Source organism: Macrotis lagotis, chromosome 1, assembly GCF_037893015.1.
Source record: "Macrotis lagotis isolate mMagLag1 chromosome 1, bilby.v1.9.chrom.fasta, whole genome shotgun sequence".
Taxonomy (NCBI): Eukaryota; Metazoa; Chordata; class Mammalia; order Peramelemorphia; family Peramelidae; genus Macrotis; species Macrotis lagotis.
This window is the reverse complement of record NC_133658.1, coordinates 649539086-649567004: the sequence shown is the minus strand read 5'-3', so window position 1 is coordinate 649567004 and position 27919 is coordinate 649539086. Positions and strand designations below refer to the sequence as shown.

Genomic DNA, 27919 nt, shown 5'->3' with positions numbered 1-27919 from the left:
CTCTTTTCTTCTATTGCTCTCATTTGCCTCCAGTCCTGGTCTTGTTTAATTCCAACTATATTTTCCTGGTACAGCTGGAGGAGTCATAGCTAGCAGGTCTCCTTGGGACCTGGTCAGTCACTTTTCTGTAGCCATCAGTACAAAAAAAGGTTCCCGGTAGCCGACTGTGACTAGGATGGGCTTTGTGGTCACTTGTGTGCCTAGTGGATCCTGGCTTATGAAGGGATGTCTCCACATGTGACAGACAACACAGTAGCTCTGCCTTCTTCACTGGGTTAACACGGGGTTTCTTGAACCCAAATTGAATACTGAACATTCTTACCTCCATTCATGTAATTAGAGGTGATTGTTGAAAAGATCTGAGCTCCTCCCGACATAGGCCAGGAGACAAGGAGACAAACTGGGTATGAAGCAAGGAATTCCAAGACAGAACTAGTTTTTCTTTTGGAAGCAATGGCAAGATTCTGTCAGTTCAATCCAAGGAAAGTCCAAGGTCATTTTTCATGACTAGTAGTCTGCTCATTTGTAAAGTGGGAATAATGCTTGTCCAGGTGATTGTGGGGGAAATTCTCTGTAAAGCTTGAAGCACCACAGGAGGTGAGCCCGATCGATTGTCAACGTGATTCCAGAGCCACCAGAGGGTGGCCAGGTCAGCTGCCAGTCTATGTAGCTCTTTAGAGTTTACAAAGCACTTGAGACAGGAAGTTGCTATCTGGGCCTCATGATGCACCTGTGAGGTAGCGGGCAGCTGTCATTAACCCTATTTTACAGAGGAGCAAATAGTTTTTGAAGTTAAATGAGTGGAAGGTAGCTTGGCACAGTGGAAGAGTAACTGGTTCCAGAGTTAGAGGACTTGGCTTCCAAAACCTATCTTTGATGATTACTTTCTGTCCTGGGGCAAGTCCCTTCAGCTCCCTTGGTCTCTGTTTTCTCATGGGTAAAAATCCAAAATGGCCTCCAAGGACCTTTCTCTCTGTCTAGTATCCTTTGACTAGCCCAAGGGCCCACAGTATTGTGTGATTCAAGCCTAGGATCCAAGAGTGTTCCTCTCAAATGCACAGGCTTATTATTAGTTCCCAAGTCTCCCTAGAAGCAATTTGCTTAAGGATAGAAATGGGAAGATAAGCTACTGATGAGGTTAGAGCCTTCTTTAAATTTTATCCTGAAGCTATCAAATGAATGGAATGAAAGATCAGCTCTAATCTTGGCAGTTCTAGGACCACCTAAGTTTGAGATGACTGATTAAGAACACGGAAAGAGGAGAGAAACCGAAAGAAAAGCTGCTGCCACTGGGTGGGATATTCCTGGAGTGGAGAAGGGCACTAGACTAAGTTTGACAGGAATATTCTTTTGGCAATCTCCAGTATCCCTTTCTGATTTTTTCTCTCCGACAAATAATCTTATGATTTATAATTTTATTACTCGTGTAGGATGACCCACTAGGTTCATGGGGTCTGTAAAAGTCACTGATTCCAACTCCCTCATTTTAAAGATGAGGAAACCAAGGCCTATGGAAATGAGGTGATTGCCAAGGTCACACAAACTATTAAGTGCTATATCTGGATTCTTGACGACAAGACCAATGCACTCTATTCACAGTGCCACATTGCTGTCCTGGGGCTGATGGCAGATGTCAATTATGTTAAGAAGTCTATTTTTTCCTTTAAACTGGAAATTTTGTTCATTTTGCTCTTTTACTAAGAGATGTGGCTAGCTTGAATATCTCTGGGTAAACTGATCAACTCTCACTTTGGGACTTGTTGACTTGGGACTTAAGCCTGGTGCTTGGGCATCATCCCAGAGCGGCCATTCTCAGAAGCCATGACAGGTCTAACCCTAAAGAGATTGTCTCCTAGCAAGGCTGTAAAGCTGAATTCTGAACACAATAAAAAAAATGGTGTTAATGACAATGGATCAATAAGTAAACATAATAAAGACCACTTAAAAATGTTACCAAAATAATAAAACAATAAAAAAGTTTAACTGGTAAATCTAGATATGCAAGTTAATTTTTGGTAATCTGCAGTGGAGGCTCATTGGCCAAAAATCTAAAATGCCATATTGTCTTAAAAATTTCAGGTATGACATGGGATTTAAAAAATTTCACCGTCTCAAATACACTTCAACCCCATTAGCAAAGTGGTAAAAAAAATTATAATTTCTCCCTAAACTTACCTGGGAAAGCAGTAAAACAGATGGCGATCTTCCCTTGATTTGGCCTGTCTAAACATCGTGCCAATTATTTTCTTCCATTTGATTTCTACATATCTGTGACTGTCTATCTGTTCCCCATTGGTCTGGAAAATATGGTCCATTATAACTGTTAAGTTTCTGTCTTTTGTTCCAAGGAGGCAGATTATAGTTGGGTTTTAGATTCCAAGTTTATCTGCTCTGAGAATAGTCCTCTCTAGGTGGGCCTCGAGGAGGCAAAGGGGGATGGCTTCCCACATTTTGGTAAGAATAATTCCGTCTCTGTTGGTTTTTCCTGGATGACTGGTAGAAATCTCGGGTCTGTGAGTGGAACTCTTGCCGATGGGATCGAAAGTCTCTGGGTTGAGAGTGGAACTCATGGGCCTGGTAGTGGAAGTCATCTTGGGGCTGGGGGCGGAAGTCTCGAGACCAATGAAAGGTCCGTCTCTGGCCATGATAGTCAATTTCATGGGTGTTGTAAAAGTTTCTCCTCTTGATAAATGATGATTCTTCAAAATGGTCTGGCCTTAAAGAACCACCATTCTTTCTAATTGGTCCATGCCGGAGATCATCAATGTAATTCTGCCTTTCTATAGCATGTCCTCAACATCTATTAAACAATTCTATCGCATCATTCGGTCTCATGCCTTCAACATCAATAAAATACCGGCAAACAAGATATCCTGTTCTGTTTAAACCATGTGTACAGTGGACTCTAATCAATTTGTCATTATCTTGGTTTTCTTTCAAGAATTTGATCACTGCACATTTGAATTTAAAAATTGTGTCATCATCAGGCACCTGGTGTCCAACAGTAAAAATCTTTAAATAAGGAAGAGCCTCTGGCAACTCCTCTGGTTTATAAAGGCGTTGAGTGTATGTTAAATCGATGATCAAGCCAATCTCTTCATTCTGCTCTCGTATTTTGTTAACAAGATCCAAAGGGGAAAAGCGTTCTTCTGGGGCAAGTTTTTCTTCAAAACTCTATTTTAAAGGAACTTTAAAAGCAATGAAACGCATCCCGATCATCCACTGTCCCACTGGGAGGTAGTCTTTCCACCTGTCTAGGAGGTGGTTTGCGCCCTTCCCCGGCCGCCGCTGCCACCACCCCGCCCCGGGGCTCCGGGCCCCACCCCCAGCCACCCCGTGCCTGCTGCCACCGGCTCATGAGGCCCCGCCACCGCCCGCAGCCCAGCCGGTGCCACCACCTCAGCTCCGGGACCCGCGCCCGCCTGGTCCCCGCGCCTCTGGCCTTGGCCCGGCCGCCCCGCCTGTGCCTGCGTGCCCCCAGATTATCTTTCCTGGAACTAATTTCTAGGTCAGTTGTTTTTCCAATGAGATATTTCACATTTTCTTCTAGTTTTTATTCTTTTGGTTTTGTTTTATTGTTTCTTGATTTCTCATAAAGTCATCAGTTCCCCTTAGTTCCATTCTACATTTGAAGAAGTTATTTACTTCAGAGAGCTTTTTATAATCTCCTTTCCAGCTAACCAATTCAACTTTTTAAAGCATCCTTTTCCTCATTAACCTTATGGAGTAATTTTTTCCATTTGACCTAAACTGGTTTTAACATGCTATTTTCTTCGTTGTTTTTTTGTATCTCTTTTACCAAGTTGCTAACTAGTTTTTCATGATTTTCATGCATCACTCTAATTTATCTTTCCAATTTTTGCTCTACCTCCCTTACTTGCTTTTCAAAATGTTTTCTGAGCTCATCCATAGCCTGAAAGCAATACCAATTTTTCTTGGAGGCTTTGTATACAAAAGCTTTGATTTTCTCACCTTCTGGTTGTATATTTTGATCTCCCATAGGACTAAAGTAATTTTCTGTAGTCAGATTTTTTTTCTGCTGTTTGCTCATTTCTATAGCCTATGACCTGGGAACATATTTCCCAGGGACCTTAATTCCTCCAGTGTATTCTGAGAGGGTCTGACTGCTCTTCTGGTTTGTGTTCTGGTCTATGTATGACCACAAGCACTCCTCTGTGGTAATATGGGGTCCCACACTGGGCCCTGTGTCTGAGTATCCCAGGGATAGCACAGAGACTTCTGCAGGGCTGCACTGAGACCTAAGCTGTACTGGGCTCCACTCACTCTGGTACAGCAGAGTTCTCCCACTGTTTCTCCAACTTACTGGTGGTGTTACCCAGGCCAAGAGGACTGGAAACGCCTCCTACTGCCACAGACCCAGCAGCCCCCAGGCTATTCCTAGAAGAGTGGAGTTGTTTTACTCCAGTTCAGTGGTTGCATTGCAGCTCTTTCCAAGTTCCAGTGCAATGCACCTTTCCTGTGGATCTACCAAGTTGTCTTTGGCTGGAAATCTAACACTTTGTTAAATAATTGTCTTTCTGTGGGTTCTGCCCCTCTAGAATTCAGTTAGCATCATGGAGTTTTGGGGAAAGAGCTTCTGAGAACTCCTGCCTTCACACTGCTATTTTGGCTTTACCTCATGATAAAAAAAGAAAAATTTAAATTCAGCTTATTCTGTGTGTGTGTGTGTGTGTGTGTGTGTGTGTGTGTGTGTGTGTGTGTGTGTGTGTGAATCCTTCTTTGAGCCAAATCCGATGAGAGTAAGATTCAGGGGACTTTCATCTTCTTCCTTCTTTCCCTCTATTGAAATAGGTCATTTACACCTCTTCATATGATTTAATTTACTCCATTTAACCTCCCTTTCCTCCTGTCTCTTTACAATCCCCACCTTTACTAATGAAATATTTTGTTTTTAAATAATTCCCTCAAAGTCATAGACAGGCCATAAAAGTCCATATCTTTACCCTAAATATATTTCCTCCAACAGAGTTACAATTCTCAAGAGTTATGACAATCTTCCTCCCAGGTGGGCATGTAAGAAGTTTGATCTTATTGAATAACAGTTTTTTTTCCTTTTTCCCTGTTTACCTTTTCATGTATCTCTGGTATCTCCTGTTTGAAACTCAAATTTTCTATTTAGCTCTGATCTTTTCATCAGGAAAGTGGGAAAGTCATCCATTTCATTATATGGCCATCTTTTCTCCAGAAAGAGAAGGCTCAGTTTTGCTGGATAGTGGATTCTTGGTTGTAATCCAAGCTCCCTTGCTCTCTAGAATATCATATTCCAGGACCTTCAATCACTTAATGTTGATGCAGCCTGGTCCTATATAATCCTGATTGTAGCTCCTGATATTTGAATTGCTTCTTTCTGTCTTCATACATGGTTTTCATCTTGATATCATAATTCTGGAGTTTGATCACAATTTTCCTTGCTGTCTTCATTTGGGGATTCCTTTCAGAAGGTGATCTATTGATTCTTTTGATGACTATTTTGCCCTCTGGTTTCAGGATATCAGGGCAGTTCTCCTTAACTATATCCTGAAATATGAAGTCCAGACTTTTATTTTGATCAAGGTTTTAAAATAGTCCTATGACTACTTAAATTGTCACTCTTGAATCCTTTCTCCAGATCAGTTGTTTTGTCAATAAGGTATTTTGCACATTCTTCTATTTTTCATTTTTTTTTAAATTTTGTTTAACAGACTTTTGATGTCTCATGAAATCATTAGTTCCACATATCCCAAGTTATTTCTCAGAAAGGAATATTCTGCATTCAGGTTTTGCATCTCCTTTTCCATTTGGTTAATTCTATTTTTAAAGGTATTTTTCTATTTGCCCAAATGTATTTTTTCAGACAATAAAATATCTGGGTTTTTTTTCCTAAATTAAAGGAAATAGTCCTTGAAATTTGTTCAAACTCCATGGCTCTTTATCTGGATACAGATGGTATTCTCCATTGCAGACAGTCCAAAACTGTCCCTGGTTGTTGCACTGATGGAATGAGCAAGTCCATCAAGGTTGAGCAACAGCCCCATGTTGCTGATAGGGTGTACAGTGTTTTTCTGGTTCTGCTCATCTCACTCAGCATCAGTTCATGCAAATCCCTCCTGGTTTCTAATAGAACAATAGTGTTCCATCACATACATATACCACAGTTTGCTAAGCCATTCCCCAAGTGAAAGACAATTACTTGATTTCCAATTCTTTGCCACCACAAACAAGGCTGCTATGAATATTTTTGTACAAGTGATGTTTTTACTTTTTTTCATCATCTCTTCAAGATATAGACCTAGTAGTGGTATTGCTGCGTCAAAGGGTATGCACATTTTTGTTGCCCTTTGGGCATAGTTCCAAATTTCTCTCCAGAAAGGTTGGATGAGTTCACTGCTCCACCAACAGTATAATAGTGTCTCAGATTTCCCACAACCCTTCCAACAATGATCATTATCCTTTCTGGTCATACTGGCCTGTCTGAAAAGTGAGGTGTGAGGTGGTACCTCAGAGAAGCTTTGATTTGCATTTCTCTAATAATTAATGATTTAGAGCAATTTTTCATATGGCTATGGATTGCTTTGTTCTCATCTGTAAATTTCCTTTGCATATCCTTTGACCATTTGTCAATTGGGGAATGGCTTTTTCTTTTAAAAATATTACTCAGTTCTCTGTATATTTTAGAAATGGGTCCTTTGTCAGAATCATTAGTTGTGAAGATTGTTTCCCAATTTACTACATTTCTTTTGATCTTGGTTACAGTGATTTTATCTGTGCAAAAGCTTTTTAATTTAATGTAATTGAAATCATCTAGTTTGTTTTTGGTGATGTTCTCCATCTCTTCCTTAATCATAAACTGATCCCCTTTCCATAGATCTGTTAGGTAAACTAGTCCTTGATCTTCTAATTTGCTTATAGTATTGTTTTTTATGTCTAAATCCTGTAAAGATTTGGATCTTATCTTGGTAAAGGGTGTGAGGTGTTGGTCTAATCCAAGTTTCTTCCATACTAACTTCCAATTTTCCCAGTAGTTTTTATCAAAGAGAGAGTTTTTATCCCAATAGCTAGACTCCTGAGGCAGTTACTTTATTTGTATTGGAGAATATCAGTCCCTTCTGCAGGAAAGTTGGCTCCACTGGGAAGACTAGGGGCTCCTTTGGGAACGCTAGTGGCTCACCCCATCCAGACCAGACAACCTGGTTGCAAAGGTATCCTGGGCAATACCCTGGAGCTCTCCTAGGTCACCCAACAGTGCTCACAGCCAAGGTTTCTATTCCCACCTCTGCTCAGGTAAGTCCCCTGCCTCATTCTGTCACTGGTGCTCTGGGACTTCAGTGTTCCCCCCGCCCCATGTTTGACCTTGCTGGAAAATGCTCCGCTTTGCTCTTTTGTGGGTTCTGTCAATCCAAAATCTGTTAGGAAGCTTGGTTCATGTCAGTTCTGAGGGAAAGCCAAGAGAGTTTAAAGCAGCGCATGGTTTCTCTCTGTCATCTTGACTGAAGTCTCAAACAATTGATATTTTTGCACTTTAGTTCTTAATCTGTGTGAAAAGTGCTTTATTACTGTGTTCATATAGTTCCTGAGTTTGTCCCGTCAGGTAGATTATCATACATATTATATCGTTTACGATTATTTTAAAAGCAATTTCTCAATCTCTTCTTAGTGGACCTAGTTGGTTACATATATAAATGCAAATGATTTGGGGGGATTATTTTATCCTGCAACTTTACTAAAGTTGCAAATTATTTTAAATAGTTTTTTTAGTTGATTCTTTGGGATTTTCTAAGTATACCATCATATCATCTGCAAAGAGTGGTTTTATTTCCTCATTGGCTATTCTAATTCCTTTGACTGCTATAGCTAACACTTCAAGTACTATACTGAGTAATACTGGTGATAATAGGCATCAATACTTTATCCCTGATTCTTTTAGTAAGGCCTATAGCCAAACCCCATTGTAATGTTTCTTGATTGTTTTTAGATAGTTATTGCCTATCATTTTAAGATAAGTTCCATTTATTTCTGTTCTCTCTAGTGTCTTCAATAGGAATGGGTGCTGTGCTTTGCCAAAAGCTTTTTCGGCATCCATTGAGCTAATCATATGATTTCTGTTTTTTTACTATTGATATGGTAAACTTTTTTTCAATTTTTCTAATATTGAACCAACCGTCCAGTTGGTATAAATTCCAGTTGGTCATAATGGTTTATCCTTGTGATATACTGCTATAATTTTATTTCTAATTAAAATGATATAGCTTTTATATTTTATTTTTTTAAATTGCTTCAATATTCAGTAGGGGAATTGGTCTTTAACTTTTTCTTTTTTAGTTGTTTCTGGTTTAAGTATCAGCACCATATTTGTGTCACGAAAGGAATTTGATAGAATTCTTCTTTGTCTATTTTAAAAATTATTTAGATAGAATTGGAATTAATTGTCCTTTAAATGTTTGGTAGAATTCAATTTTAATTTCATTTGGTCTTCAAAATTTTTTCCCAGGCATTTAGTTCATCGGCTTGTTCAATTTTTTTGATAGAATTATCTAGGTATTCTACTTTCTTTTCTGTTAATCTGGAAAATTTATATTTCCATAAATATTTATTGATTTTTGTTCAGATTATCAGATTTATTTGCATAAAATTGGGCAAAATATTTCCTAATGATAGCTTTAATTTCTTCTTCATGGAATGGTGATTTTCCCTTTTCATTTTTGACACTGGATTTTTGGATTTTCTTTTTTTTAATACAAAATAACCAGTGGCTAACCTCTTATTGATTTTTTTTCATAAAATCTATACCTAGTTTTATTTAATACTTCAATATTTTTCTTTTGATTTTCTTAATCTCATCATTGATTTTCAGAATTTCCAGTTTGGTGTTCAATTGAAAATTATTGATACATTCTAATTTTTTTTTTAGTTGCATGCCCAGTCTATCAATTTGACCTTTATGTGTTTTACTGATATAGGAATTTGGAGAAATAAATTTTTCCTGCTTTAGTCTCATCTCATAAATTTTGGTATATTGGCTAATTGCTGCCATTCTCCTTTCTTAAAGCATTTCTAATAAAATAGAGATTTGTGAAGTTTATTGCATCTTTATTTAGATATTCTATGAATAATGCTCAAATGTTGAGACTCAAGGGTGGGAAAAGGATGTACATTATCATCACTACTATTCAAAATAGTATTAGAAATGTTAGCTTTACAATTTGGAATTATGCCCAAAGGGCAATAAAAATGTACATACCCTTTCATCTAGCAATTCTATTACTGGTTCTTTATCCTGAATAAATCATGAAGAAGGATAAAAATCCCACATATACAAAAACATTGAAAGCAGCTCTTTTTGTAATGGCAAAGAACTGGAAATTGAGGGAATGGCCATCATTTTGGGAATGGCTGAACAAATTATGGCAAATGTATGTGATGGAACATTATTGTTCTATAAGAAATCATGAGGAATGTGATTTCAGAAAAGCCTGGAAAGATTTTCATGAATCGATGATAAGTGAATGTGTAGTACCAGAATAACATCATACACATTAACGACAACATGGGGTGATAATCAACCTTGATGTTCTTGATCATTTCAGCACAATAATCAAAGACTATTTTAAGGGATTTGTAATGGAAAATATCATCCATATCAGAGAAGGAACTGTGGAGTTTAAATGAAAACCAAAGCTTATTATTTTTAATTTTTAAAAGTTTTCTTATGTATTATGTAATTTTGTTATTTCTAATGTTTTCATTCTTTCTCTGGGATCTGATTCTTCTCTCACAATATGTTTAATTTCAATTAGGGTTTAATATCATTGTAAATTAAAAATATTTATCACACTGTTTTTTTGTCAGGGGTAGGGGAAGGGAGAAAAATTGTAAAACTGTTACAAAAAAATGAATGATAAAACTACCATTCTATATAGTTGGAAAAATAAATAAAATATTTACATAGAAATGTTAGTTTTAGCAATAAGAGAAGAAAAATCTTATAGAATTAAAACTGCTAACAAGGAAGCAAAACTTTCATTCTTTGCAGATGAGAACCCAAGAAAATGAACTTTAAAAAATTACTTGAAACTATTAACAAATTCAGCTAAGTAGCATGATATAAAATAAACCCACAAAATCATAAGTATTTCTATATTTGAACAACAAAGCCCAAGAGTAAGAGATAAATAGAGAAACTACCTCCCAAGGCAAAAACCAGAAATTATATGAACATAATTTTACAGCACTTTTGACACAAATAAAGTCAAATCTAAGCAAATGGTAACATGTCTATTGCTTATGGTAAGTTGAGATAATATAATAAATATAATAAAAATGATAATTCTACCCAAATTAAATTACTTATCTGATGCCATAAAAATAAGACTACAAAATAACTATTTTACTGAGCTATAAAAGTAATAACAAAGTTCATCTGGAGCAACAAAAGGTCAGGAATATGAAGGAAAATGATGAAAAAAATGTAAAGGAAAGTGAACTTGTTCTACCTGATCTAAAACTATACTATAAAGCAGCCGTTATCAAAATTTTCTTGCACTGATTAAGAAACACAGTAATAGATCAGTGAATTAGTATAGGTACAAAAGAAACAACAGTAAATGTCTATAGTAACATAGTTTGACAAATCCAAAAATATTAGTTTCTGGGATATGAACTCACTATTTGGCAAAAATTCTTGGGAAAATTGGAAAATAGTATGGCAAAAATTAGGCATAGACCACATTTCACAACATATACTAAAATAAAGTCTAAATGGATTTTGGATTTAAACATAAAGGGCAATAACATAGAATAATTAATAGAACAAGAAATATTCTGTCAGACCTATGGGAAGGGCAGAAATTTATGATCGAACAAGAAATATAGAAAATTTAAATTGCAAAATGGATGTTTTTAACTATATTAAATTAAAAAGGTTTTGTACTAATAAAGTCGATGCTGCCAAGAATAGAATGAAAACAGAAACCTGGGAAAGCTGAGGTTCTGATAAAGGGCTCATTTCTAAAATATATAGAAAAATTGAATCAAATATATAGGGTTACAAGTAATTTCCCCAATTGATAGTCAAAGGCTATGAGGAAGTTTTCAAACAAAGAAATTAAAGTGCTCTCTCTCTCTGTATATTTATATGTACAAATATATATATATATATATATACATATATATATATATAAATCTTATGATAAATGTTCCTAATCCTTTCTGATTAGAGAAATGCAAATTAAAGCAACTATGAGGTACCTCCTCATCTCTATCAGATTGAATAAGATGACAAAAAGGAAAAAGAAAACAATCAATGTTGGAGAAGTTGTGGGAGGATTTGGACATTGATGCAATGTTGGTGGAACTGTGAACTGATCCAACCATTCTGGAGAGCAAAATGGAACTGTGCCCCAAAGAGTAATAAAACTGATCATACCCTTTGAATCAGAAAAACCAAAACTAGGCCTGATTTTTGTCTTTCATTTTCAAAGAAGGCCATATCATCAGAGAGGTTATAACAGGGTGGCTAGGTGGCACAGTGGATAAAGCACCGGCCTTAGAGTCAGAAATACGTGGGTTCAAATTCGGTTTCAGACACTTGATAATTACCTAGCTGTGTGGCCTTTGGCAAGCCACTTAACCCCATTGCCTTGCAAAAAAAAAAGAGAGGTTATACCATACCAGCACTTGATTTGTATTTGTGTGAGGGGGATGCAAAGCTAAGTCACCAGACCCACTTTCTCCTCCACAGTCATCTATGTGCAATAGACAGATATGAATCAGAATGACTGGAGATGACCCTGGATGCAAGGCAGTCAGGGTTAAGTGACTTGCCCAAGGTCACACAACTAATGAGTATCAAGTGTCTGAGGCTGAATTCAACCCTCCATCCTCATGACTCCAAGGCCAGTGCTGTATCCACTGCACAACCTAAACACCAATATACTAGGCCTATATTCAAAAAAAATCATAAAAGATAGGAAAAGTGCCACATGTTCCAAAATATTCATAGCAGCTGTTGTTTAGTGGCAAACAGTAGGAAATTGAGAGAATGCCAATCAATTGAGGAATGACTCAACAATTTATGATATATGTATGTTATGTAGTACTATTGTTCTATAAGAAATCAAGAATCTTAGATACTCTAGAGAAGCATGGAACAAGATTACAAAAAGTGATGTGGAGCAAAGGGAGCAGAACCAAGAGAATATTGCACAAATTAACACCATTGTCAGTTCAACTTTGATGCATTCAGCTCCTCTCTGCAGTCCAGAAGAGCACTAGGACAACCCTGGGGACCCATTAAGGATAATGCTATCTACATCCAGAGGATGAAAAGCAAAACAAAAAAAAGCAGCAAACTACAGAAACTGAATGAATGCTACATTCACTTTTTAAAAATTTTTCAGGGCAGCTAGGTGGCACAGTGGATAGAGCACCAGCCCTGAAGTCAGGAGCACCTGAGTTCAAATTTGACTTTAGACACTTAATAATTACCTAGCTGTGTGGCCTTGGGCAAGCCACTTAACCCCATTGTCTTGCAAAAACCTAAAAAATAAAAATAAAAAAATAAAATTTCTCTTATATTTTTTTCTTCCTATCTCATGGTTTTCTTTCATTTTCCTTCATCCTACTTCTTCATACAGAAAATGGTTGATTAGTAAACATTTTAAATATAAATATATATGTATAAGGTTCACCATAGTGTTTGCTCTTGAGGGGAGGGGGTGGGACGGGAAGGTAGAAAGAAACTATGTAACTTATAAATGTGCCTCTGCATATGGATGAATGTTGAAAAACTTTCATAAAAAATGAAAAATAAAATATGAATTGGAAAAAATGTTGAGACTCGTTATTGTTTTTCTTTATTCCATTTTTAATTATAGCAGCATCTTTCAATGCTATGTTAATTCTTCTCACTGGGCCTATAATTTATGATAATTTCAGCTTGACTTATGGAAACACTTTCTATGTGGTCAGAGTATATTCTTGCTGATTTATTTTTGTCCATGGTATTTGTTTATCTTGAAAGATTTTTTCCCCTACTTTCTCATTTGTCTGGTTTTCTATAAGGCAACATTCATTTAAGTATTTCATTTGTGAGTTTCTTTGTAATTTTTCCCTGTTTGCTTTTATTTCATGCTAATGTTTAGATATTGTGGAATGAAACTCTTTATGATTGTTTATTCCATCAGTCTCAACATTTTTTAATAATTGATATTTTTCAATGTTATGAAACTTTTCCAAAATTCATCCATATGTATAGACATATTTATGAACTATATAATTTTCTTTTTTCCACTTTCTCTTTTATTTGTTTGCTTTTCTGTAAGGCAACATTCATTTGAAGATTCCATTTGCAAATTTATAATTTTTCAGTTTGCTTTTGTTTCTTGCTAATTTTTAGGGAGATATTGGGAATGAGGCTCTTTAAGATTTCTTGTTCTATCAAAATCCACCTGTATGCTTTTATTTTAAAATATATAGCATCTGTAGTCAGAGTTAAGATGGTAAAGGCAGGGACTCAACTGAATTCTATCCCCTAATCTCTGCAAATACTTTAAAAATAAGGATTCTAAACAAATTCTAGTGAAACAGGAAAAAAAAATAGAGTGAAACAATTGTCCTGTCCAAGACAGCTTAGAAGGAAGGCAAGAAAATCCTTTGCATCAGGTGAGAAAGTAGTACAGGTCACACCAGTGCAGCCTGGGTACCAGCAAACCAGTAGCATGTCTTGGGGTGACAGATTAAGGGACATCTGCAGTAGTTTCCAGACCCCTTAGCCCACAGATACCAAAGACAGCTAAGAAGGTCAGCAGGAAAAGTCTATTGCGCCAGGGAAAAAGAGGAGCACAGGCCAGTGCAGGCCATGCCTGCAGATACCAGACCCCTAGAAAACTGGAATAGGCCTTGGGATACACTGACTCACTAGTGGCTGCATTTTCTTCTCAGTCAACAGACTTCAGAAGACTAGATTAGGTGATCAGAAGGAGATCAAAGCATTCTCTTTGATAGCACTCAAAGCAGGACTAAGTGCTTTTGGCCCATTCTTAGATCTAAGTCTCAGTGCTAGGTGGCAGTCCCAGGGTGAAGAATAACATTGGCACACTACAGCTTGCAGTTATGATGGAGAAAGGACCCTCTTCACAGTTACAGGGCAGAAGTCAGTGCTTGTGGTTACTCAGACAGAACACAGCCCAGCAGAGTAGTAAACACAGAGCTCCTGATATCACACCACTTTTGAAGAACTGAAAATTTTCAGGTCCCTAGAAGTATCTCCAAAACACAGCTCACTGAATCTTGGGACACTGTTCCCTCCACACTGGAATAAGAACCTTACTTTAACAAAGAGCTAAAAGTCAAGTAATAAGCTGGGGAAAATGAGAAAACAATGAAACAAATTCTGACCATAGAAAGTTACTATGGTGGCAGGGAAAATCAAAATAAACACTCAGAATTAGATAATGACTTTAATGCTCCTACATTCAAAATCTCCAAGAAAAAAATGTAAATTGGTCTCAGACCATGGAAGAGCTTAAAATGGATTTTGAAAATTAAGTAAGAGAGATAGAGAAAATTGGGAAGAGAAAAGAAAGTGATGCAAGAAAATCATGGAAAATGAGTCCACAGTTAGGTAAAAGATACCAAAAAATGGAAAATATTTTTTTGAATCATGGTTCTCTTTTAAATACCTTTGTTTCTCAAACATATAGAAAAGAGTCAAATTTATTCATTTATTTATTTTCCCTAATTGATATTTTATTTCATTTTTTAATTATATTATGAAAATTTTTCAACATTAATCCACTATATGCATATTTATAAATTACATGATTTCCTTCCACCTCCCTTCTCACCTCCCTCCCCTCAACAGCAGTCTGGTGAACATTATACATATACATTTGTGACTAACATGTTTATAGATTAGTCATTTTCTGTAATGAAGAATTAGGATTAAGGGGAAAAGAAAGAAAACTATGAGACAGGAAGGAAAAACATAGAAATTAAAAAAAAAACAAATGCAGAGTTCCTTCAGATTCTGTAGGGATTTTTTTTTATTTGGGTTTATTTTGTTTTTCTTCCTCTGGATGTGGATAGCATTATCTTTAATAGGCCTTCCTGGGTTATCCTAGCAGTCTGGGCTGCTGAGAGGAGCTGTATTTATCAAAGTTGATCAACTGACAATGATGTTGTTGATTTGTACAATATTCTCTTGGTTCTGCTCCCTTTGCTCCACATCAGCTCTTGTAATCTTGTTCCATGCTTCTCTGAAGTTTAATCATTCATGTTTTCTTACAGAACAATAGTACTCCATAACATAACTTGTTGAACCATTTCTCAATTGATAGGCATCCCCTCAATTTCCTATTGTTTGCCACTATATAAAGGGCCATTATGAATATTTTGGAACATGTGGAATTTTTTTCATTTTTTATGATGTCTTCTGGAATATAGGACTAGTATTGGCAATTCTGATTCAAAGGGTATGGTCAGTTTTATTGCTCTTTGGGTATATTTCTATATTGCTCTCTAGAATGTTTGGATCAGTTCACAACTCATTCAAAAATGCATCAATGCCTCACAACTTTTGCAACATTGATTGTTTTTTTTTGTCATAGACAATCTGAGAGTTGCTTAAATCTCATGGTTGTTTTTTCATCCTCCTAATCAATAATGATTTGGAGTATTTTTCATATGATATTATATATATAGCTTTAATTTCTTCATTTGAAATCTGTCTGGTCATATATTTTGACCAGTTATAAATTGGGGAATGACTTGTAACCTTATAAATTTGGCTCAATTCTCTCTATATATATATTATGGAAATGAAACCTTTATCAGAACCTTCATGAAAGTTGTTTGCCAGCTTGCTGTTTTCCTTCTAATCTTGGCAGCATTGGTTTTATCTGTGCAAAAACTTGGTAATTTAATGGCATCACAATCATTCATTTTGCAATTTATAATGTAGTCTTTTTCTTGTTTGGTCATATATCTCTCCTCTTTTCATAAATCTGGAAGATGAGTTTTGCCTAATATATTAATTGTTCTATGGTATTGCCCTTTAAATCCTGTACCTTACTTTGGTGTGAGATTTGGTTCTATGTCTATATTTTCTGTCAAATAGTGAGTTCTTATCCCAGAAACTAATGTCTCGGGGATTGTCAAAAAATAGATTACTATAGTCATTTACTACTATTTCTTTTGAACCTGATACACAGGTCTATTACTCTATTTCTTAACCAGTACCACACAGTTTTGATGACTGCTGCTTTATAATTTAGTTTTAGATCTAGTAGAGCAAGGTCACCTTCCTTTTCATTTTTTTCATTACTTCCCTTGATATTCTTGACTGCATTTTTCTCCAAATAAATTTTATTACTATTTTTATAACTTGGTAAAATAGTTATTTACTAGTTTGATTGATATGACACTGAATAAGTAATTTAATTTTAATGGAATTGTTATTTTTATTATTTTAACTCAACCTAAACAGGAGTAATTGACATTTTTCCAACTATTTATATCTAATTTATGGTTAAGATTACTAATTCTTTTGTTCTCTCCATGTTATGTTTCCCAGTTTGAACTTTTCTCTTCTTATTCCTCTTTACCAATGTTCTACTCTTTATACCCTTTGACTTTTCTTTTATATTTTAACTTTCAATTTACTTTCACTTACACCTTTCCCTTCCCTTTTATCAGTCCCTTCTTTCCCTTTTTTTCCCTCCCACCCAACCCACTACCCTGTAGGGTAGGATAGATTTTTAAACCCAATTGGGAATATCTGTTATTCCCTCTCTGGGCCAAATCTATTGAATAGGATTTATTCAGTATTCAAAGTCTCATTTGTTTCCCTCTACTATAATAGGTCTTTGTGCCTCTTTACCTGCTGTTATTTATCCACTAATATCTAGCCTTCTCCTTCTTTTTATGTTTTATTGTTTTAACCCTTTTGTAAAATTATGCTCCTTTTATCTGACCTAATAGAATGCTATCAAAGTATAGTCAATCAAAAGTTGATTGATTGATTGCTTGATTGAGTGATAAGCAGCAATACCTCAAAGTCACTAAATACCCTTTCCTCTTCTGTCTCATTAGAAATACTTCTTAAGAGTCATGAATCATATCAAATTATAATCACTTTATATGTTATCCCCTTTTCAAGTACTCTCCATGGATACACAAACCTCATGAGTCAAAATGTCATGCAAAGCGAAATCAGTTCATGGACCATTTGTATCATGTCCAAGATTCCCTCTAATTGTATCCAAAGTGTCAAGCTAAACAAAATCTTTTCATGTCCAGTCCCTCTAAGGATGCTCTCTCCCTCCATCTCTAAAGTACTCCAACCATAGCCCAATAGCCCTCCTCAACCAGGGAATCAGGTATATTCTCTCCCACATTCCCCTCCCCTCCCCCCTTTTAGCTCCCTAATCATGGTACTTAAAAGTATGGAATAAGATAAAATCACTTCCTAATTCCTTTATATCTAACCCTTCTAAGTTGGTTCTCACCCTCTGTGCCTATGGTAATACAAACTTCTAAGTATCTAATAAAGTGAAGTCATTTCTGATTTAATTAAGTAGAGAGCCTTTAAGTACTGGGACACTCTGAAGATCTCTCTTAAGAACTTTAGAATAGATTTTAAGGTATGGGAGACACTGGCTCAGGACTGCCCAGCATAGGATCCCCTCATCAGAGAAGGTGCTGAGTTCTGTGAGCAAGACAGAATTAAAGTAGTTTAAAGGAAACATGAGACACTTAAGCTTAGAATAAACACCACAGTTTTTTTTTTTTCACTTGGACTATTTGTGCATGACCTATGGTAGAATATTCTGAGCTCATATTGGTCTGTAATTTGTCTCAAATATAGTCATGTCACTTTGATCTTCTTGAATAGAAGTACAAAAACCAATCAAACCCATATCCTTTAAGTACAATCTCTTCAAATATATTCAACCCTTTAATTATCCTAAGAGAAATACAATTCTCAAGCATTACAAGTATTCTCTTCCCTTGAAGGGTTGTATACAATTTAATGTTCTTAATTAAAATGTTTTTTCCCTGTTCCATTTACCTTTTTTACACATCTCTTGAGTCTTGTATTTGAAGACCAAATTCTCTGCTCAATTCTGGTCTTTTTTTCAGGAAATTTTGGAAGTCCTCTATTTCATTGAACATCCATCTTTTGCCTAACAGAATATGCTGAATTTCTCTGGGTAGTAAATTCTTGGTTGTAATCCAAGGTACTTTGCACTCCAAAATATCACATTCCAAGTCTTCCTATCCTTCACAATTGAAGCTGATAAATCCTGTGTAACTTTATTGTGATTTCTTTGTATTTAAATTGCTTCTTTTTGGCTGTTTGCTGTACTTTCTCCTTTATTTGAGAATTCTGGAATTTAGCTATGATAATTCTTGGAGTTTTTATGCTGGGTTCTTTGTCTGGAAGAGTTCTGGGTATTTATTCAATGGCTATTTTATCTTCTTGATCTGGAAGATTAGAACAGTTTTCCTTGATAATATCCTGAAAGATATTTTCCAGGCTTTTTTTGATCTAGACTTTCCAGTAGACAAATTATCTCTCCTGTATCTATTTTACTGATTTTGTTTTTCCCAAAATGTACTTTACATATTCTTAAATTTTTTCAGCCTTTTGACTTTGATGGGAAATTGGTATCTCATAGATTTATTGGTTTCTATTTGTCCAATTCTAATTTTTATGGTTTTATTTTCTTCATTTAACTTTTGTGTTTAATTTTTCAGTTGGTAAATTTTAATTTTTTTTTTTGCTTCACTTCATTCGCTTTCCAGTTAGTTGATTTTATTTTTGAAGAGTTACTTTCTTTGGTTATTTTCACTTTTAAAGGAGTTGGTCTTTTTGGTCAATTTTTCATAATTTTCCTTCATGACTCTCATTTTTTTAATCATTTTTCTTCTTCCTCTCTTCTTTGGTTTTTAAAATTCTTTTATAAGTTCTATGAGGTTTTGGAATTGAGTCCAAATCATAGACACCTTTGATATTTCCCATGTAGCTAATTTGTCTGCTTTCTTTTTCTAAGGTGGTATTTTTATCTTCTCTATCTGCATAGTATTTTAATATGGTTAATGCTCTTTTAGTTTTTTTGCTCATTTTAATTGTTTGAGTTCTGCTCCTAGGATTTAGGGAGTATATACCCAAGTTTTTTGTGCTGGGACTGGGGTCTGATCCCTGGTTTATAACTGGCTAATGTGTGGTGATGCAATCCAGGTGTTACCTAAAGCAGAGTGGTTTGAACCTAACCCAGTCCTGTCTTTTGTCCCAGTGTTCCCAGGGTTGTTTGAGTTGGTACCCCACCCCCAACGCTGGCTTGCTCTCTAGTTGCCAGGACCTGTGCTGTTGTCTAGTTGTGCAGAACTGGACTGCACTGTGGTTAAAGGCCTCCATCTGAAGTTCCTGCTCTCCCACCTAGCTGGGCTTTACTTTCCCTTTTCTCCTGAAGAGAAAGATCTTTACTGAACATCCTCCATGATGTCCATAGTTGAAATCTTGTTTCAGTATTTTCATTTTTGTGGGATTTGTAGCTTTGTCTGTAGAGGTTTCATTTTACATTGTGTAGGAAAAAGTTCTGGGACCATGTTAGTTTCACACTGCCATCTTGACTCTGCCTCAGAAGTCAGAAAATTGAGTCAAATTTACAAAACTAAGTACCATTGCCCAATTGATAAATGACAAAAAAGTATGAATAATTTTCAGATGAAATGATCAAAGCTATCTATAGTCAAATGAAAAATATTCCATCTCACTCTTGATTAGAGAAATACAAATTAAAATAAATTCTCCTGTACTATATTTTTATCTATTAGATTGATTCATAGGAAAGAAAAAATGAAAAATTTTGAAAGATGATAACAGAATAATGAAATATTAATGCATTGTTGGTGGAATTGTGGAATTGTGAATTGACTCAATCATTTTGTAGAGCAATTTAGAACAATACCCTAACAGCTATAAGACCATGCTTACCCAAAAGATGGCAGACAGAAGCCAAGCACCGTGTTAAGGTCTCCTGGAGTTCCCTCAGAAATACTATGAAAGAAACATCTTAACAGAATTTCAATCAACAAAACCCAGAAAAAGAAGCTAGGAGAACATCTACCAACAAGATCTGTTTCAGGGAACTAGTAAAGCCAGAGGCCCAACCTAAGCCACAGAGGTTTTGGCTGTGGGAGCAGCGGTCTAGGGAGCCCTATAAGGGGTGGAGGGTGAGTTGCTGCACAATGAGGTGCAGAGTGCAGCTGGACATCAATGTGCTCATACTCCATACTTTCAGCAGATTCCTCTTCCCAGAACAAACACAGAAAAATTCCCTCCCCTTCCCCACCCCAGGTTCCTGTAGGGGCAGCAGAACTTATTCAGATGAATAAGGAGATTAACTATCTCAACCCAGGGTACAGTCCACATTGTTCAAAAATAACAGTAAAAAGTTGCACCCCACATCCCATTGAGGCCTAGAGAGAGGGCTTCAAATAAAAGCCACAGATGCCAGAGAAAGCAACAAGCACCCCCATACTGGATGGCCCACTTGGAGTTGCTATGCTCATTGAGTAATGCCTCTAGGATTTTTCAGCATCAAAGATCTGTGAACCAGCCCTCTGCCAACACAAGATCCTAGGAAAATGAAGAAAAGCCAGTGGAAAGGAAAGCTCACTGAAAACTGCCTTGGAGGCCAAGATCCTAGTCCAGAGAGATCTAGAACTTCTGAGCAGAACATGAATTGGTCTCCAGCCCATAAAGACTTCCTGGAAGATATCAGGAAGGAGGTTAAAAATCAGTTGGAAAAATTGGTAAAAGAAACTCAAGAGAAAATTAACATCATTCAACAAGAAAATAAATCCTTAGAAAATACAATTGGAAAAAAGCAAAAAGAAAATAATTCTCTCAAAATCTCAATTGGATAAATGGAGAATGTCTTGAAAAATAGAATTGATCAATTGGAAATGGAGTTCAAAAGATAAATGAAGAAAATTCTTCTCTTAAAAAAAAGAATGGAATCTGTGGAAATTAATGACTTCATGAGACAACAAAAATTTGTTAAACAAAACCAAAAAATAAAAATAAAAGAAAATGTAAAATACCTCATCAACACAACCAGTGACCTTGAGAATAGATACAGGAGCGACAACTTAAGAATCACTGGGCTACAAAGGGCAACAAAAATGTGCATTTCCTTTGATCCAGCAATACCACTACTGGTCTATACCCTGAAGAGATTATGGAAAGGGGTAAAAACATCACAGGTACAAAACTATTCATAGCAGCCCTGTTTGTGGTCATAAAGAATTAGAAATTGAGTGAATTTACATCAATTGGGGAATGACTTAATAAACTGTGGTATATGTATGTGATGTTAGAAACCAGATGGGATGGGAATTCAGGGAAGTGTGGGAAGATTTGCATTAACTGATGCTGAACAAGATGAATAGAAGTCAAAGAACATTGTAAACCCTAACAGCACCATGGGGGTGATGAACAAACTTAATGAACTTGCTCATTCCATCAGTGTAAAAATCATACACAATTCTGGGGTATCTGAGAGGGAGAATACCATCTGTATCCAGAGAAAGGATTGTGGAGTTTGAACAAGAACCAAAGACTATTACCTTTAATTTAAAAAACAAAACAAAATGTTATCTTATTATGTAATTTTGCTATCTCTTGTACTTTATTTTTCTTCCTTAGGAATATGATTTCTCTCTCATCACATTTAACTTAGATCAATGTATAACATGGAAACAATGTAAAGACTAACAGACTGCCTTCTGTGGGGGCTGAGGTGAGGGAAGCAAGATTAGGGGAAAAATTGTAAAATTCGAAATCAATTAATTGATAAATTTAAAAGTAAAAAAAAAACAAAAGAATCATTGGGTTTCCTGAAAAGACTAAAGAAAAAAAAAGCCTGAACTCAATATTACAGGATTTAGTGATGGAAAATTTAGTGATGACATCATGGAACATGAGGGAAAAATAATTGTTGAATGAATACATTGACTGCCTCTGGAAAAGGATCTTAAAATGAAAACCCCAATGATTATTGTGGCCAAATTCCAGAACTAACAGACAGAAGAGAAAATACTGCAAGCAGCCAGAAAGAAACAATTTAGATACAAGGAGCCATAGTAAGGTTTGCACAGGACCTGGTTGCATCAAGATTAAGGGATCAAAGGGTCTGGAATGTAATATTCTGAAGAGCAAGGGAGCTTATAATGCAGTAAAACTGAGCTTTCTCTTCTAGCGGAAAAGATGAACATTTAATGAAATATGAAACTTCCAACTTTTCTTGATGAAAAAATGAGAGTCAAAAAGAAAATTTGGACTTCAAACAGGAAACTCAAGAGATACATGAAAAGGTATAAAAAATGTAAAGAAAAAAACTGTTATCCAATAAGATGAAACTGGCTAAATCCCCACCTGGGAGAAAGACTCTCATAACTCTTGAGAATTGTAACTATTAGAGAGAATATACGTAGCAAGAAGTAATGGAAACTCATGACTTATCTGTGACTCTGATAGAATGATTTAAAAACCACATCTCCTCAAAAGAGGGGACAATAAAAAGAAAGGAGGATGGAGGAGATTGAATGTGGTAAAATCACAGTATATAAAGAGGTACAAAGAACCTAGGGCAAAAGAGGGGAAGAAAGGAGAAGGTAATAAACACCTGACTCTTACTCTCATCAGATAAAACCAAAAGTTAACATACACACACTCAGTTAAGAAACTTATCTTACTTCTCAAGTATTAAAAGAGGAAAGGGGGGGGTGGAGAGGAACTAACAGAAGGAAAAGGGGGGCAAAAAAGAAAGGGAAAAGAAAGAGGAGGAGGGTTGTATACAAGGGGGCAAACACACTGTAGGTGAAGGTATACTGGGGAATATGGATAAAGTGAAAAAAGTGAAAATATAAACAGAGGGAAGATAGCATGGAGGTCAATAAAGTGTTACCAACTATAACTTTGAATGTGAATGGAATGAACTCTCCCTTAAAATGTAAGCAAATAGCAGAGGGGATTAAAAACCAGAATACCACAATAATCTGCTTACAAGAAATTCATTTGAAACAGGTACATACAATGTAAAGCTAAAAGTTTAGAGCAAAATATATTTTGATTGAGCTGAAGAGGAAAAAAGCAGAGGTAGCAATCCTTATCTCAGAAAAGCAGCTGCAAAAATTGATCTCCTTAAAAGAGATAAGGAAGGAAACTATATCCTCCTAAAAGGTACTGTAGACAATGAAGCAATTTCAATACTAAATACATATGCACCAAGTACTATAGCATTCACATTCTTAGAGAAGAAGTTGAATGAGTTACAGGAAGACATAGACAGCAAAACTTTACTGGTGGGAGACCTCAACTTCCCACTCTCAAATTTAAATAAATCTACCTTTAAAATAACAAGAAGGTAGTTAAGGAGGTAAATAGAATGTCAGAAAACTTAGACATGATAGACCTTTGGAGAAAGTTGAATGGGGATAGAAAGGAATATACTTTTTTCTGTAGTATATGGCACTTAACTCAAAAATTGACTATGTACTAGGGCATAAAAACCTAATAATCAAATGCAGAAATGAAGAAATTGTGAATGTATCCTTCTTGGATCATAATGAAATAAAATCACATGTAATAATGGGCTAGGGAGAGATAGACCTAAAACTACCTGGACACTAAATAGCCTCATTTTAAAGAATGAGTGGATCAAATATCAAATTACAGGAAGAATTAGTGATTTCATCATAGATAATGACAATAACAACACAACATACCAAAACTTGTAGAATATAGCCAAGGTTGGGGATATTATATCTTTAAATGCTTACATGAACAAATTGAAGATAAAAGAAATCAATGAACAAAACATGAAACTAAAAAAATAGCAAAAGCAAAAATTAAAAACCCCAATTAAATATCAATTTGGAAATTCTAAGAATTGAAGGAGAAATTAATAAAATTGGAAGCAAGAACACTATGGAACTAATAAATAAAACCAAGAGTTGGTTTTAAGAAAAAATTAATAAAGTGGATAAACCTCTGCTAAATTTGATTTTTAAAAAATGGAGAAAACCAAATTGCTATTATCATAAATTAAAAAGGTGAACTCACCACCAATGAGAAGGAAACTAAAGTAAAACTTAGAATTATTTTGCCTAACTCTATGCCAATAAATTTGATAATCTAAGTGAAATGGATGACTATTTACAAAAATAAAAGTTACCCAGGTTAAATGAACAGGAAATTAAATACCTAAATAACCCTATCTCAGAAAAAGAAATTCAACAAACCATTATTGAATTCCCTAAGGAAAAAATCTCCAGGGCCAGATGGTTTCACAAATGAATTCTGTCAAACATTTAAGGAACAATTGGTTCCAATACTATATAAATTCTTTGTCAAAATAAATGAAGACAGAACACTGCCTCTTTCTATGACACCATTAGGGTGCTGATACCTAAACCAGGAAGAGTCAAAACAGAGAAAGAAAATTATAGACCCATCTCCCTAATTATTATAGATGCAAACATCTTAAATAAAATCTTAGCAAAGTGATTACAGCAAGTTATCACTAGGATATACACTATTACCAAATAGGATTTATCCCAGGAATACAGAGTTGGTTCAATATTAGGAAAACTGTTAGGCTTCCAAAATCATATGATTATATCAAAAGATGCTGAAAAAGCTTTTGACAAGATATAGCACCCATTCCTACTAAAGACACTAGAGAGAGAGCAGGAATAAATGGATTGTTCCTTAGAATGATAAGCAGTATCTACGTGAAACCATCAACAAGCATCATATGCAATGGGGACAAGCTAGAGGCATTCCCAATAAGATCAGAAACAAGGCTGCTAGCTATCACCACTACTATTCAATATTATTTTAGAAATGTTAGCTTCAACAATAACAGAAGAAAAAGAAATTGGAGGAATTAGGGTAGGAAGAAACAAGTCTCACGCTTTACAGATGACATGATAGTACACCTAGAGAATGCTAAAAATCATTTAAAAAACTACTAGAAACAATTAGCATCCTTTGCAAACTCACAGAAGATAAAAATAAACCCTCATGAATCCTCAGCATTTCTCAGTATTACTAAAAAGGTGCAGTAGAAAGAGCTAGAAAGAGAAATCCCATTCAAAATAACTTCAGACAATATAAAATACTTGGGACTCTACCTGCCAAGGCAGACTCAGAAATTCTATGAAAACAACTACAAAACACTTTACACACAAATAAAATCAGATTTAAATAACTGGGCAAATATCAACTTTTAATGGATAGGTTGTGCTAATATAATAAAAAATGACAATTTTACCTAAACTACTTAATAAGTGCCCTACCAATAAAAATTACAAAAAAATTGCTTTAACAAGTTAGAAAAAATTGTAAGTAAATTCATATGGAGAAATAAAAAGTCAAGAATATCTAGGCATTTAATGGAAAAAGTGCAGAAGAAGGTGGCTTAGCTCTACCATTTCTAAAATTATATCATCAGTCTGGCATTAGCTAAGAAATATGGATCAGTGGAATAGATTACGTGCAAAAGAGACAGCAGGAAATGATTATAATAATCTACTGCTTGATAAACCGCAAAAGTCCAGCTTCTGTGACAAGAACTCTCTCTTTGATAAAAACTGTTGGGAAAAATTGGAAGTTAGTATGGCAGCAACTTGGATTAGACCAACATCTCACATCCTATACCAAGATAAGATCAAAATGGGTACAGGATATAGACATAAAAGATAATATCATAAGCAAATAGAAGATCAAGGAATAGTTTACTTCTCACATCTATGGAAAGGGAAGCAGTTTATGTCCAAGGAAAAGATGGAGAACATCATTAAAATCAAACTGGATAATTTTGATTATATTAAATTTAAAAACTTTTGCACAGACAAAACCACTGTAACCAAGATCAATAGAAATGTAGTAAATTGGGAAACAATTTTTACAACTAGTATTTCTGACAAAGAACTCATTTCTAAAATATATAGAGAACTGAGTCAAATTTGCAAAATAACAAGCTGTTCCCCAAATGACAAATGTTCAAAGGATATGCAGAGGTAATTTACATATGAGGAAATCAAAGCCATCCATAGTCATATGAAAAATTGCTCTAAACATTACCTATTAGATAAATGCAAATTAAAGCATCTCTGAGGTACCACCTCACACTTCTCAGACTGGCCAATATGAACAGAAAGGACAATGATCAATGTTGGAAGGGAAGTGAGAAATCTGGGACACTAATACATTGCTGGTGGAGCTGTGAATTCACCCAACCTCTCTGGAGAGGAATTTGGAATTATGCCTAAAGGGTAACAAAAATATACATACCCTTTGTTCCAGCAATACCACTACTGGGTCTATACCCTGAAGAGATCATGAAAAAGGGTAAAAATATCACTTGTATAAAATTATTCATAGCAGCCTTGTTTGTGGTGGCAAAGAATAGAAAACTGAGTGATGTCCATCAACTGGGAAATGGCTGAGCAAACTGTGGTATATGTATGTTATGGAACACTATTGTTCTATTAGAAACCAGGAGGGTTGGGAATTCAGAGAAGCATGGAAGGATTTTTATGAATTGATGCTGAGTGAGATGAGCTGAACCAGAAGAATATCGTACACCCTAAGAGCAACATGGGGGTTATGATCAACCTTGATGGACTTGTCCATTCCATCAGTGCAACAATCAGGGACAATTTTGGAGTGTCTTTGATGGATAATACTATCTGTATCCAGAGAAATAATTGTGGAGTTTAAACAAAGACTAAGACTATTACCTTTAATTTTCTTTTTTAAAAAAGGTATCATTTAATTTTACTACCTCTTATATTTCATTTTTTCTTTAAGGATATGATTTCTCTCTGAACACATTCAGTTTTGATCAGTGTAAAGCATGGAAACAATGTAAAGACTATCTCTCTGTAAATGTAAATGTAAAATGTAAAAATGTAAAAACTACTCTCTGTAAGGGATGGGGGAGGGAAGTGAGATTGGAGGAAATATTCTAAAATTCTAAATATTCTAAAATTCAAAATACAATAAAAAAATCTGTGCTTACCCTTTGACTTAGCAATACCACTACTAGATCTGCATCTCAGATGAAATAAAAAATTAAAAGCAAAAGAACCTATTTATAAAAAATTATTCATAGAAGCTGTTTTCTGGTGACAAGGAATTGTAAATTGAATTGATGACCATCAATTGAGGAACAATTTGTGACATGTGATTGTGATTGAATACTATTTTGCTATAAGAAATAATGAGCAGGTAACAGATCCTGGCTAGTACTGGCAAGTGAGATGAACTCTGGGATCTAGAAGTGAAAATTCACATTTGTACTAGATCAGAATTAGTCTTCTGCTGCCCAAGATTGCATCAAAAAAAAAAAAAAAAAAGAAATAGACCAGGCAATAAAAGGTACTGCAGAAAACGTTTGGATTCTCAGATTTGGAAGAGATGAGAATCCTGTCTATCAGCAGGTGATATCTTTACTAAGATTTACCATGGCTTAAATAAAACCACTGTGATATATTGATAGATGTGAACTAAACATCAATTTACCTCAGTATTTTGGCATATTATATTCCATCTATTGTCTTTTTTCTTCAATGGGCAATATATAAAAATGGATTATGGTTCTCCAGATCATACTGTTTATGGGAAGTTTCAAAACTAAACAGGATTTGGTTGAAGTAATCTACTGAAGAGCAATGTGGGGAAAATTTGTTATCCAAACTCCAATTGATCTCAATAACATTCCTGATTATGCCCATCTTTTCAAAGCATTTAAAACTTCATCTTCAACCAAATTAAAGAGTGAAATGCAATTGAAGCAGCACAATAAACAAATGTGCTGTTGCTGTGTGACCCTGTTTTCCTGAG

At 35.4% G+C, this 27919-nt stretch overlaps 1 protein-coding gene and 2 pseudogenes across 1 annotated transcript in view; 2 read left to right on the top strand and 1 right to left on the bottom strand.

Annotated features, from left to right (window-relative positions):
• LOC141507565 (von Willebrand factor A domain-containing protein 5A-like) overlaps window positions 1-27919 on the top strand; it is a 156653-nt gene that overhangs the window by 66420 nt on the left and 62314 nt on the right. The window lies entirely within an intron of this gene.
• Window positions 650-3358, bottom strand: LOC141522369 (RNA/RNP complex-1-interacting phosphatase-like; annotated as a pseudogene).
• Window positions 3357-27918, top strand: LOC141505946 (thioredoxin-like protein 4B pseudogene; annotated as a pseudogene).